Source organism: Schistocerca gregaria, chromosome 4 (assembly GCF_023897955.1).
Source record: "Schistocerca gregaria isolate iqSchGreg1 chromosome 4, iqSchGreg1.2, whole genome shotgun sequence".
NCBI lineage: Eukaryota > Metazoa > Arthropoda > Insecta > Orthoptera > Acrididae > Schistocerca > Schistocerca gregaria.
This window is the reverse complement of record NC_064923.1, coordinates 443,129,675-443,144,996: the sequence shown is the minus strand read 5'-3', so window position 1 is coordinate 443,144,996 and position 15,322 is coordinate 443,129,675. Positions and strand designations below refer to the sequence as shown.

Genomic DNA, 15,322 nt, shown 5'->3' with positions numbered 1-15,322 from the left:
ACAAAATTCTATCTCAACAACATGAATCCAAAATTGGCAGATACCACTCACATTTCGGACCAAATAGATCTTTCTCAAAACAATCATTAATTCTAAAACTAATTTTCAGATATCAAAAAATGTGAAATAGGAAAGCAGTTAGTACTTATCTGCATCATAAAAAAAAATGACCACTCAGTGGACACTATATTTCTCTTTCATATTAGAAAAAGAATACATTCTTGATCTTTAAACTGCTACAATCATTAGGAAATGCTGTACGGTATAAAACCCAAGGTAAAACTCGTGGAGAAATTTTTCAAATCTTTGCAAACAATCCAGGGCATAGGAAAAGTACGACTGGCACAAACTAAAACTAGAACTTAAAATTGACCAACAAACCAAATTAGGAAAAAGCAATATTAGAACAGTGTGTCATGATGGGTCCAAAATATGCCAAAGAATGTACACACACATTACAGGAAATAAGAAATTCAGAACTATACGGAATTTTTCATATGAAGGGAAAAAAAAGGTTTTTATTGTGATATTAAAAGAAGAAGTTACACTACAATAGAAACTAGACAGAAAAGAATTTAATAGAAAATCTGCAACTTTCTATTCTCAAGAATGACAAGTCATATGGACACAAGGAAAGGCTAAAAGCAAATCCTGAAATGCCCTTATTGAACATTTGATCACATGTGAAAATAATAATAATAATAATAATAATAATAATAATAATAATAATAATAATAATAATAATAATAATAATAATAATAATGTAGCCATAGTTGTTGCTGCAGCAGCACTAGTAGTGATAATTACTATCTGCTGAAGTTATTGTACATATCAGGCATTGTAGAAACTTCAATTTTGCAAGTCATATATTCAAATAAAGGAGAAGTATTGATGCACTGTTAAGTCATGAAAAAACAAATTACAAAAAATGCATTCAAGCAAGCCCTAGGTAAACCATGAATCATGTTTTGGGACAATTATTTAATATCTAAACTAAAAAGCAAGCATTAAAAATTTACCTGTTTCTCAAAATTGCCTAAGAGGAAAGATGTATTACACGTAAATCAGATGGAAATGTTTGGGAAAAAAAGATTCAGTAATGAAAACACATTGCACCAATACCAATGTCTCTATAAGCAGAATTAATTATGACAACATTATGGAAGGTTCTTGGCTGGGAACAGAAATGGCACTGATATCATAAAACTTTTGATAGATTTTACAAATAACTTTGGAATAAATTTATATAGTAGGACCTCAAAAATCTGGCATGCATGGGGATCTGTCAGTGGCAGATTATCAAATATTCCATACTATCAAAGTCATGATTTAAAAATGGGAATATAAAGACCTTGGAACATTGCTGAAGTGCTAACTTGTTTCCAGATTGAGCTCTTTTTCAACAAAAATTATTCTGTATGATGTGCTGATTCATAACTTCAGAAGTGTTGTATCATTGGCTACTATCTGCGAACTTCACCAAAAATGTATAAGTCTTCTCAAACCTCAGCTCACCAGATCATATCGTCAGTAAGCTCTTCACCGATAGCTAAATTCGCCAATGTTGATATACTAGTCAACATCTTCTGCTTAAAATGCACTCAGTTCATTAGTGGATGCAGTTTGTTCATGTACGTAGAGTTTATCACACTCACAATTCCAGAGCAATGAGCTACTGACTCATCATTTGCAATGCTTTCCATCTCAGCTTCTTCAGCCAGATTAGGCCATAGTTTTCTCCAGGCCATGTGCATAGGCTGTATTTTTCACAGAGGTTCAAACAATTGCATGCATGAAAGCAGAGTCTTTAGAGTTAAAATTGTGATGGAACTCTTTGATGTTGCAATGTAAGCTTAGCAGCAAACATTCCTCAGTACCAACACTTGAAATTTTTTACACTGTCTTGATGGATGGGTTGAATTAGTGACCAACATTGGCAGGAAGATATTACCTGTCACAAACTCAGATTCTGGAGGGTAAGCTCAACAACCATCAAGGATGAGAACTGCCTTACCATCTTTCAAAACTTACTTTGACAGTTAGAATGAAATGGTACAAGAAGCAGTCTTTGAACAATTTGGCTATATCCTGGCATTAGTTTGTACACCATAATTAACCAGCATATGTATCAAATTTTTTTAGAGGTCTATGCTTTTTATTTTCCAAATAAGAAATATGGTTTATAATTGCCTGAAGCATTTCCACACACTAAGGGAGTTATCATGTCTTTCCTCTTTTCAAAACCCTTTGCACAGGACTTCTCAGCTCCCAATAGGATTGAATTTGGCAAACACCGCCATAACAGGCCAGTCTCATCAGTGTTGTAGATGTGGTGTGGAGGCAACTTAAGCTTATCAAGAGGTTTTTGAGATATTTTTTGTATCAATCTGCAGCAGCACCATCAGCATATTTTATTTCACAAGAAACTTCTTGTTTACGAATGCCATGACATATTTTGAATTTATAGAGGCATTAAAAGAAGAAGAAAAAAAATTATCTGTGGGCAGGTTTAATTCCTTTCCAATAAAATGATCTAAACTCCAGGTAGGAATATCAACAATGGAGTAAAAGATAGCTTGCTACTTACCATAAAGACATGTTAAGTTGCAGACAGGCACAATTACTTACATAAAGCTTTCAGCCACAGCCTTCATCAGCAAAAGAGAAGTGAGTGAGTGATTGAGGGAGTTAGTGAGGGAATCTGGCAGAGTGTGCAAGAACTAGACAGCCAACAGGAGTAGCATCAGGAGGTTGTGGGGCCGGGTGGTGGGGAAATAAGGAACAAGAAAGGAGAGGAATGGAGAAAGATGGGTGGGTGCATTAACAGAGGGTGAAAGACAAGAATGGAGAGGACATAGTCAGGCAGAGAGGGTGGAAACTGTTGGGGTAGAGGGTGTAAGGACAGTATGTTATCATAAGCTGAGGACGGGATGATTACGAGAGCGGAGAATGTGCTGCAGGGATAACTCCCATCTGCGCAGTTCAGAAGAGTTAGTGGTGAATGGGAGGATCCAAATGGACCGAGTAGTGAAACTGACATTAAAATAAAGCATGCTATTTATGTTCAGCTGCCTGTCATGCCACAGGGTGTCTACTTTGCTCTTGGCCACAGTTTGGCGGTGGCAGTTCATCCTGGTGGACAGCTAGTTGGTAGTCATACCAATATAGACAGCTACGCAATGATTGCAGCAAAGCTGGTAAATGACATGGTTGCTTTCACAGGTGGCCCAGCTCCTGACAGGGTAGGGTCAGCCTGTGACTTGACTGGAATAGGAAGTGCTGGGTGGGTGGATTGGGCAGGCCTTGCACCTGGGTCTTACACAGGAATGTGATCCTTGGAGCAATTGGTTGGGACGTGGGGGGGGGGGGGGGGGGGATGAACTAGGTTGTTCCCTCTGAAGGTCTCAGTGACACCCTCAGCATACTGAGCAAAGGAGTTCTTGTTACTGCAAATACAGTGGCTGTATGGGAAGGATTTTTTTTTGTGAAACGGATGACAGCGTCAAAAGGCGTGTACTGTTGGCGCTTGTTGGGTTTAATGTGGACAGAGGTATGGGTGGAACCATCAGAAAGGAGGTGGCATGTTGGATTGAGGAGGACTATGTGAAGTGGATGGGAGAGGTGTTGAGGTTATGAAGGAACGAATACAGGATATCTTGGCCCCGAGTCCAGATCACAGACAACCACTACCCACCAGACAGTCTGCAAACACACCCTCAATCCCAAGAACCAGCCACAAAGGAGTGTCTCCTCCTCCACCCACAACTGACCCAGACTGAAACAACTGGACCATATCCTTTGCTAGCCTTTGATTACCTATCATCATGCCCTGAATCGAGGGACAGCCTACCCAAGATACTTCCCATCTCTCCTACAGTGGTCTCTCATCCCCAACCCAACCCTCCACACCATCCTAGTCTGTCCCTACGCCACTCCCAATCCCAATCTCTTGCCACAAAGATCCTATCCCTGTGGATGACCTAAGTGCAAGACCTGGCCAATCCACCCACTCAGCACTTCCTATTCTAGACGAGTCAGAGGTTTATTCTACCCCATCAAGGGCTGGGCCACCCGTGATAGCAGCCATGTCATTTACCAGCTCTAGTGCAAACATTGGACAGCTGTCCTCAAGGATGAATGGCCACTGCCAAACTGTGACCAAGGGCAAAGTAGATCACACTGTGGCACAACATGCAACTGAACAGAACTTGCTTTATTTCAATGGTAGTTTCACTACCCGAGCCATCTGGATCCTCCCCTCCAGCATCAGCTTTTTTAAACTGCGCACATAGGAGTTATCCTTGCAGCTTATTCTCTGCTCCCATAATTATCCCAGCCTCAATTTACGGTAACATACTGCCCCTACACCCCCTACCCAATAGTTTCCACCCCCTCTTTGCTATTGTCTTCTCCCCATTTTCTCACCCACCCTCTGCCAATCTTTCCCCTCTCCTTTTTCCCCCACATCCCTGCCCAATAACCTCCTGAAGCTGTGCCTTTTGGCATTCTAGAATTCTAGTCCCTGCACAATCCACCAGGCAGCCTTTGTCTCTCTCTCTTCATCTGTACACTACTATCCCCCCCCCCCTCCACCAAACTGCTGCTTGCATCCCACATGATAGTTGCAGTCTAGCCCGAGATGGGGAGTAATGTGTGCATTAGGTGTGCTTGCTTATGTGTATGAATGGTATGTGTTTCTCTTCTGCTGATGAAGGCTGTGGCCGAAACCTTTAGGCAAGTGTTTTATTTGTGCCTGTCTCCAACTTAACATATCTTCTTTATGGTAAGTAGCAATCTACCTTTTCCTACATTGTTGATATTCCTTTTCAATTAACACAGGCCCTGTTATTGGTTTTCCCTCTGCTCTCTTAGCATGAGCCACTTTAACAATACTACTTCTACAGTTCCCAACTTAGAATTTTTTGAGTCTGCTTAAGGTCTAGGCTTTTAGTTGAAGCAGATTGTGACAAAGTTTTCTAGCTGCTGTTTTTGCTTTCTAATATTGTGTGTATTTGAAGATGTGATATTAAATTATCATATTATGTTGGGTTCTCCTCTTTTTCCATTCTTCTTATGATGTCCAGGTTTTGGTTGATTGTCAACACAACACGTTTGCATTTTGCCATTTTAGGCTCTGTTTAGAAAACATTCACTGTATATACAAACTGTTTACTGTGCTAGTCTATTTGATAGCCACAGAAGTAGCTGAATACTGAAAATAGTTCACTGTGCTAGTCTATTTGACAGTCACAAAAGTAGCTGAATACTGGTACAGTACAATGACTTTCTTAAATATCCACAAAATAAAACCACACAGCACTGAGACATGGAAAAGGCATTTGATAACGTTATCTGGCAAGAGATGTTCAGAGTGCTGAGGAAAATTGGAATAAAGTACAAAGACATCCGCGTGATACTCAGTTTCTATAAGAATGAGGTGGCAGTGATTAGGAACTGTCACCAGGAACAACAAGCAAATATTAGAAAAGGGGTAAGACAAGGATGTGCTCTCTCTCCTCTTATATTCAATGCTTACATCCAGGAAGCTATAGACCAAGTTCGAGAAACTACTGAGGTGGGGATCAAAATTAATGGGCAGAAGATAGACATGCAGATGATATTGCTATAGTCACGGAGACAGAAGAAGATCTAGAGGAAGTCCTCAGAACAACGGAAAAAATTCTATACAATCAGTATGGAATGAGAATAAACAAGAAAAAGACTAAAGTGATGGTATGCAGTACAGGAGCAGAATATGAACCTCCGAGAATTAGAATTGGAAGAGAGGAGCTGGAAGTGATACAGGAATTTACTTATCTGGGAAGCAAAATCACAAGGGATGGTAGAAGCCGGAAAGAAATTGCGACCAGAATACAAAAGGCCAAAATTGCATTTAATCGGAGAAGGAACTTACTCACCAGCAACAACATCAGTCTGAAAATAAGGAAACGCATCATGAAAGGTTTCGTTTGGAGTGTGGCCCTATATGGATGTGAAACTTGGACAGTTGGAAGAGCAGAGAGAAGACGGCTAGAGGCCCTGGAGATGTGGTGCTATAGAAGGATGGTGAAGATCAGCTGGACAGACAAAGTAACAAATGAAGAGGTGCAGGAAACCAGATCTCTGTGGAGGCACATCCAAACAAGAAGAGACAAACTTGTAGGGCACATCCTACGACACAACAATATCATTGGAACAATAGCAGAAGGAGTTATTGAGGGAAGGAATCGGCGGGGGCGACCAAGGATATCATACATGCAACAGATCATGAATGACGTTGGATGTAACACATATGTGGAAATGAAGAGGAAAGCAGACAGAAGAGAGGAATGGCGCTCTGCTGCAAACCAACCTCAGGGTTGAACACTAAAGAAGAAAGAAGAAGACAGCACTGAGGCAATTTTAATTACTGTAAATTTAGGTCTCGTGAACGAAGAGTCACTGATATCAGCACAAAGCTAGCAACACACCTGAATTATCTTGGCGAGATTATAATTTGCCTCAGTGTGGAAGATAATTGTCACTAACAAGGTGTGCTGAACTGTTCTGATGTTTCTGAAAAGCATCAGATTGTACTGCCAACAAAGCTGGGCAAAAGCTGCAGAAAAATTTTTGATGCATGCTGGACTTCAGGTCTGTCGGACTACTGCATGCCGGATTACTGCGGTCCTAATGTATATAAGACTGTATCAAAAAGATGTGCACTGTGTTTCACTCACATGGATTAACTGGAATGCCATGCCATCACAGTATCCTTTGTTCTGATCTTTTTAATGCCAATCTGCAGTTGCCTCATCTCACAAATCACTCCATTACTAGATCTGTTCAGAAAGTAAGCAAACTTTATTTTTCTAAACTTTAATTTAACAGATTACTGATCCTTGATCCCTTCAGAGTACTCCCCTCCCCTATTCACACACTTTTTCCCAGCAGTGTTTCCATTTTGCAAAGCAGTCTTTGATAACTTCATCTGAGATGGCCATTAAGTCCTATGACAAATTTGTTTTGATGTCATCAATACTCTCCATGAGGACAGTCATTAAATTTTTGGCACAAAACTGACGAATTGACAAGGCCAAGTGTGCGTACGCATTGTCATGGCAGAAGAACTGTGTGTTGTGTTGCCATAACTCTCTTTTTGCAGATTTTTTTTCATTAACCACTGCAAAACAGTCAATCAACTATTTGTACAGACCAGATTGTTGATGTTTTTTTTAACACGCGATTCATCACTTGATGTGGAAGGCCTCCCCACTCTAGCAACATCTTCAAGTGGCAGACGAATAAGTTTAAATTGTGAAAACCATTTGCAACATTGTGTGTGACACAGACCATCATCACCTCTAGATGGAGCACCTACAGTGTAGCTGCAAGAGTTGCAGAAGTAGTGTAGCCATGTCACCCTGGAATTGTCAGCCAGCCACCTGTCAGAGGCCAACACCAGCCTTTGCTGCTCCCCAGATGTGACTCTCTGTTATTTGTCTGCAGCTGAAGGTCTGAAGAGTTATTACCTACTTCCAACCTGTGGGACTGACTCAGCAGTGCAAGTGAACCATGTAGCATTTAAAGCACCAGATTGCTGCACAGACTGTCAGTCACTACAGTTCACACATATCTACAGAAATTTCCTCAATGCTAGAATAATGCAAGACTGCACCAAATATGCACATGTGGTGACTGAACAGCTGTCCTACCAACAAGGATAGTAACATTACCAACCACTACACTCCCTACCTCAGGAAAGTATGACCTATTAATAGGTCAGCTCATTTGGTAGCTTTCCCTCTCTAAATGCAACACTTCAAACAATTGTTGCACTAAGAGGAAACTGGAGACAAAGCCACCTCCACACCATGGGCAAACAGTGTGTCCCAGATACATTCTCGCACTTGTATGGATATCTCATTTGCCAGAGATTTATAGAACCCTGCTCTTGGTGACACCTTAGTGAACTTTAATAAGATGGTGGAGATCACAGACGAAAACTGAGGTAACTGTGCTGCACCAAGACATTACAAAACATAAGCGAGACAGGCTGTATGACATCACCTCATGCCTCAATGAGTTTGAGCCTTTGACCCAACCAAACAGTGAGACTGCACACTTTCACCCTAATGACAATGAGCACACACTGTGCTCTCACCAGACCAAAAAGACTTTTTACCACTGTCATTTTGGTGAAATAGTAGGAAGATGTGCAAATGGCAGGCCCTTTATACCCAGTAGGCAACTCTGCCAGCAGCACCATCTCAGGCTATTACTGTGATGCTTAGAATAAGAACAGGACCACTGGGATACAGTTTCTGTCACTGTCTCTGACGCAGCACTTACCAGATGACAGCTGTGAATGGTTCACTCTTTAATAACAAAAGAAATTTAGTGAAGTCGTGAAGAGAGTCCTAAAATTGCAACTACACATGGAAAAAACCACGAAAGGACATAATATAGTAATGGATAACCTGTGATTAAAGATGTACGAGATGATTGATACAACAGACATACTGGAAGAAAATGGTACATCTTATATGAATATTTAAATATGTGGATCACAAGTTTAAAATTTTTTACAATACTGACTAAAAACAACTATAAAAACTATTCCTTTTGCAAAAAACAGTTTTATTTAAGCAATGTATTTTATTTGTTCCAACTGTTTTGCCTTTTACTTGAAGGTATCTTCAGTGGATTCCAGAACAATACAGTTTTGTTTTGATATGTTATATTTGTAGATTATAAAATAATTCACGGCTTATATTTTACACGAGTAAGTGATTACTTACAGTTATTGAGTTTTTTGGCTGGAATCAGCATTTCCTCTTATCTGGTCACATGTTGGATGTCACACTGTAACTTCATTTACAAAACATAAGCACCTTTTCACCTCTCAAACTTTTTTTCCAATTTTCAAGTTCTGTGCCGTAAATGCTGTGGAACAATATTATCAGGGTTGCCCAAAGTTTTCCCAAGTGAAGTTCCCTGATATTTCCCTGATTTCCAGACAAGTTTTAGCATTTTTCCCTGACAAATTTTGACATCTCAAGGGTAAGTTAAGACGTAAGTTGACACACTGTCTTTGTAGCTATGGTACAAGAAACAATAGTGCAAACGAGGAAATCTATCAAAAAACTGCGAGCAGATGATGTTTCCTGATATGAGCAGAAACATTGAGGACTAACGTAAATATCTTTTGTAATGAACTTCAGATGGAGAAAGTGTGCCAAATAGTACTGTTTTCATTTAGACTACAGATGTTATTTTATTTCAATAAAACGAAACACATTTGGTGACAAAAATATGCATTTCCTTGAAGTCGCAAGGCAGATTTAAAATACCTTCACTGATTACAGAAATAGCCTCAGAAAAAAGTAGGCCCCTTGAAAGACATTTATAAGGTGGGGAAGAATTGTGTAAACCAACACTGTAGGTGACGGCAGTAAAATGTTGGTTCTACTATGTTCGTTATTGTCAGTTATTACTAACTGTGTTATATCTAATTTTTTTTTTCAGGTTTATGAGATCTTTCTTTCGAGAAATCTATGAGTACATAGAGTACAGACCGCCGGCGACTCACATATTTTCTTCTTCTTATCGTTTTTTCTTTCCAACATATAAACTACTTTTGAAGTGTCAAAATACACTGGAACAAATAAAATGTCTATAGAATGGCACACTGTACAACAGACTTGAGATAGTTGCACTTCCTGAAATCCATCACCCATGGCCTCTGGCCTGCTGATGGGCACTGCAATGCTAGGTCCATGGATAAACTGTGAAAATGTGCTGTTTTACACCTCACACAAACATACCACACCTGCAGGGAGATTTTTGAGACTAGATCCAATGGGCAGGGTCTGCATATTAGCAGTAACTGAATGGCTTCCTATCAGCAGGCATGATCCATTACATATACCCACTGAAACAGCCAGTGGTTTTGGCCTGTTGTGGAAATTCACTCATGTGGACAGTCTTTCATGAGCCACTTGATGAAATGAGACTCACGGCGATCAATCCATGCAACAGATAACTTGCTCAAATATTCTGAGAGTCAATACTAATGGGGATAGCTAGCACCTCAAGATGACTGCTAAGCCACACACAGACATATAGAAAAGACAGACACACACAACCAAATTTTCAGCTGTAGCTTTTGTCAGAAAATGAGAGCACACGTACATCCACACAATCACTCAGACACAACTTACACACATATGACCACCGACTCTGGGTGCTGCACGCACATTCACACAATCACTCAGACACAACTTACACACATATGACCACCGACTCTGGGTGCTGTGCCTACAGTCTCTGAGAATTAGATCCAAACAAACCACTGCTCAGGCCTCCCTGTCTTATCGGCAGCTGCTAGGCTTACAACAAAAAGCAGTGGCAGCACTGACCACAAGCTGAGAGGAGTGGTAGGAAGGAGAGAAGCAGTATTAATGAGGGAGTAGAGAAGTGACGTACATACTCAACTGCATCCAGACAACGACACATGACACCTCAGCAGACAAACCATTTCATTTACTGAGGCAAAAATGAGATTTTTCCAGCGCTCTTTTCAAATCTCCCCAATATTTCTCTAATGTGTTTGAAATTCCCTGATTTCGAGAACTTGTGGCAACCCTGATTATTATTCTGCCACTAGCTGCAGATACTGATTTTCAGTTTTAACTACTGCGTGTTCACTTTATGTCTCTTTCTATTGGGTTTAAGTAAATGGAGGGGTGGGGGTCAAGGCGAGTTTTATGAACTTGAATGTGAATTTAATAGCTATCAAAGAGAGGCTGACAGATTGGTTGTTCACCTGATTTGATGTTTGGTTTAAATGTTTTATGGAGTGGTTAATTGAAGACTGAGCGGAAAGGGACTGGGTGGTATTATTATGATAACCATCTTTTGGAGTGTTGATCTACTATTTTATCTATTAATGTAAACAATAAATTGATTGTTGTGTATATTCGATCATTCACCAGGGTTCTCCTTTCTGCTTTGGTTTTTTGTATGTGGTAATTTTCTTGCAGGGTCAGAAGATATTTTTCATCATTTATTGTAATTATTTTCATGTCCTCTTCTCTAGCAGTTGGGTTTTGATTGTGTTCTCTTAGGTGTCCCATAAATATAGAGTGGTTTGTGCCAAACTTACAGGTTGTCTTACATATCTGTCACCACAAGTGTTACACCGTAGTCACACACACACACACACACACACACACACACACACACACACACACTGACCTGCTTTCTGGAACTGTTTATGTCTTCTTAGTTTTAGAGCGTATTTTTGGATAGAACTGTCTGTTGTGTATGCTATTCCTGGTTATTCTATGTAGTTGTTATAGCAATGAGTGTTTCTGATTTTCTTTGGTTCTGTTGTTTTGTTCTTGTCTGGTATTGTTTTTTTCTGTTTTACTTTTGTTATTGTTGTCAGTTGTTTTGCATTAACACTAACAATAATCATCGTCATCCAATCATCTAACCATCTACAAACACAAAGCAAGCAGTTTTTTGACTGATGCTCCACCGACTCAACACAGTGGCACTCAAAACTACCAAAAAGAGCTTGATATAATAATGTGGAAAGCCAAAAACAATGGTTACAATGGTAACAGCCACAAAGCTTATATAAAAAAAAAAAAAAAAAAAAAAAAAAAAAAAAACCAATACACAAAACCACGACAGAACCAGAGAATCACAAATACTCAGTATCATAGCAACAACAAGGAATAACCAGGAAAATACAAGAGAAGTGAGATGGTACACAATGACACACAAACTAACCGCATTTTCAAAAGACAGGGCTTAAACATGGCATACACAACAGACAATTCTATCCTAAAACATACACCCCAAAACCAACAAAAGAAAGACATATACTAGAAAGCAGGTATATATCAATTACAGAACAACAGTTGTGATGGCAGATATGTAGGACAAATGGGCAGAATGTTTGACATCACATAGAAAGAACACTTGAGAGCCTATAAATTTGGGACAAACCACTCTACATTTATAGAACACCTAAGAGAACACAAGTACAAGCCAACCTCCAGAGAAGACGACATGAAAATAACTAGAATAAACAATAAAAAACAACACCTGATCCCACAAGGAAGTTACCACATACAAAAACCAAAGCAGAAAAGAAAACCCTGTTAAATGATCAAATACAAACAACAAACAAATCATTGTGTGACAGACAACCAATCGGCATTCAAAAGTAAGTTAAGGGAATTCCTGAATGACAACTCCTTCTACTCCATAGATGAATTTTTAGACATAGGCTAAAGAAATACAGTAAGTATTAACAATTGTACCGTATATAAGACTAACAAAGATTATTTGGGATAAATGAATCTTTTGTACTTTGACACGTTCCACATCATTACGAAAGAATCGTGTTCATGATCCATGGAACAAGTAATATAACTAACTAACTAACTAACTAACTATTAGATATAACAGTAGAGTAATACTCCAACAGATGATGATCATCATAATAATACCACACAATCCCTTTTTGCTCACTCGGTGATTAACAGGGTTTACACTAATCACCACCAACACCTAATCTTCAAACCACATGCACACACAAAAGCAAGCAGTATTTGACAAATGCTCCACATACTCAACACAATCTGTCAACTACTTTTTGACAGGTATTATATTCACATTCAAGTTTATATAAGCCACCCCTGACTATCCTCCCCCCCCCCCCCCCCCCTCTCCCTATCTACATAAACAAACAAAATAAAAAGAGAGAAAGTGAACACACAATAGTTAAGACAGTAAATCAGCATCTACAGCTAGTGACAGAAGAATAATAGTGCTCCAATTAGGGCACAGGCACAGAAAATTGCGAAGAAAAATCTTCATGGCATGACAATGTGTGTATATTTTGTAAGTGAAGTTCTAGGGCAACCTCCAACATGGGACCAGACAAGAGGAAATGCAGATGCCAGCCAGAAGCTCTAATAACTATATACATAAGTTGTGAACTGTTTTAGAACTTACAAATATAACATATAAAAATAAAACTGTCATTATGGAATCCACCGAACATTTCCTGAGGCAGAAGGTGAAACATGCCCGGAACAAACAAAATACATTGCAGCAAAAGATGGGTGTATTTATTTACGAAACAAATATTTCTGTGCTTGCTGCAGATGATGGCCCTGCAAACAAAATACTATTTATAACAATATTTTGTCACTTTTAAACAGAATCTAGCTAATTTGTCTGTTGTTTTGTGCTCCTGACGAGACTTTACGACAGGAATTCCACAGTTCTCACAGGAACAGAGGCATCTGTGGCCCTTTGACATTAAGGGCAAAGTTTGCATCGCCTTTTTGTGTTTTCTGGATGTGACAATGATTCTTTGTCTTGAAAATGATGAAACAACTATCAGAAATTTAAAAGCCTTCTGAAGCAAGTGTATGAGAAAATATGTGAGAAGAGGCCTGGACGTGAAAGAGAGATCACATTTCTCCAGAAAAATTTAAGCTGCATAGCAACAGAAAAGTCAGGAATTGAAAACAACAAAATTTTGAAACTACATCCTAATCATTAGATTCAGTAACCTCTAATTCCTATCTACTGCAACACTGATTACATATTTGTTAGAAAAAAGTTTTGAATTCACTGAACATGGTATGTCAGCTACAGATGGGTATTTTGCATGCCTTTCAGAATAAGTGTTCAAGGATCTAACCCACATTCTGGAAAAGCAGTGAAAAGGTGCATTCATTTTAAAGTGTCTTATGGGTCTACAATGTTAATTCTTTCACTGTCATATTCAGAAAATTTCAGTTTGCCCACATAAGTACATATGTAAATGACAGTATATAGAGTAAGAAATTTATACTGGAGATTCGTCCACTATATGGGATCATGTTTCATGACTGTACAGAACAATTGTGTCTTAAAACATTCCTTTAACAACATTAGGAAAAGTTCATTCACAATCTTCTTGCACACAATTCCTTGAACACATTGCAACAGGGTTTAAAAACATATAAAACAACTCAAGGGCTTAAAGTATATCTCTTCTCTGATGAATCCTTTCAAAAGAAACAATCACACACACACAATTACAGCTATATGTATGAAAAAAGAATTATTTGCTTTTCATGAAGGTGATTCTGGCTCCAAAAATGGGTGAATTATGTGGATAAATTTGCATGATGTACCAAATAATGTAAATTGCCCAACATTGAGCAATATCAGCTTCAAAACCAACTGAAAATGCTTCTTGGTAATGCATACTAATTATGATTTTCTGCTGTAGCATACCTCACAGTAAGGGACAACTTACAGAGCTGTGATTCGCTAAAATATTTTTCATCGCAACACTGACCTGTCAGTAAATGCATAGGATGCATCCCAAAATAGGAAGGCATTTTCAAATAGCGTGTAATTGACGCTTTTGACATCATTACAATACATTGTGCAACATATAAACAAACTAAATAACCAACCAGACAAATGTTTTACTCAGATTTCATAGTAAGATTCATCGCGTGTTTTGAATGAAATTACTGTTGCCAAAAACAAAGTACCAAAACAATATACACAAATCAACAAATAACTAGAAACCACTGAGAGACATACTATTAAGTGGTAACCATGGTTGTCTTAGTTATTAGTGAAATCTATGATGTCTGTGACCTATGCATGGCTCAAATGGCCGTGAGTGAAACAAATTGTTGTATTAAATAATTTTGCTTTTTTACAAATATTTGGACAGTTTTTTTCCCCCCAAACATGATATCACTGATGGGCTGTGTGTATGAAATCCATTGTTCTTATAAGGTTCACATTGTTACTGGTGGCTCACTTTTACAGTGAATGCTTGCTTTGTGGTTTGTAGTAATGTTTTGGTTGAATGGGATAGAGTCTTTGGTATTTGTTGGTTATTTATTTTTTTTTGATTTCTGACCTGTTAAATTCTGTATGTAGTGGAGTCCAGTATCTTTATGTATTTTCTGGAGGATTGCATGTGTGTTTTTTTTTTTTTTTTAATTTTCCCCTTAAATTATTTTGTGGGGTTATGTCTGGTTATCCCTATCTTCATTTTAACTGTATAGGTCAAGTGAAATATTTGAGGATACTTAGATTCATGTCCAGGGGACCATGGATCATTATGTACAATAAATCATAATGATGTAACAAGTAATTTTACATTCACATCACAAATTAATTTGTAGATGTGCAACATTTCTAATTCCCTCCCACATCGTATCCTGGTATTCCAATTCCTGGCATTCTATCTTTAAGTAAACATGTTGTGCTGTGTAATGATGTGCATGCTCGGTGTATTTGA

At 38.6% G+C, this 15,322-nt stretch overlaps 1 protein-coding gene across 14 annotated transcripts in view; it reads right to left on the bottom strand.

The window, feature by feature from the left end:
* LOC126268073 (CCR4-NOT transcription complex subunit 1) overlaps positions 1-15,322 on the bottom strand; it is a 125,663-nt gene that overhangs the window by 97,395 nt on the left and 12,946 nt on the right. The window lies entirely within an intron of this gene.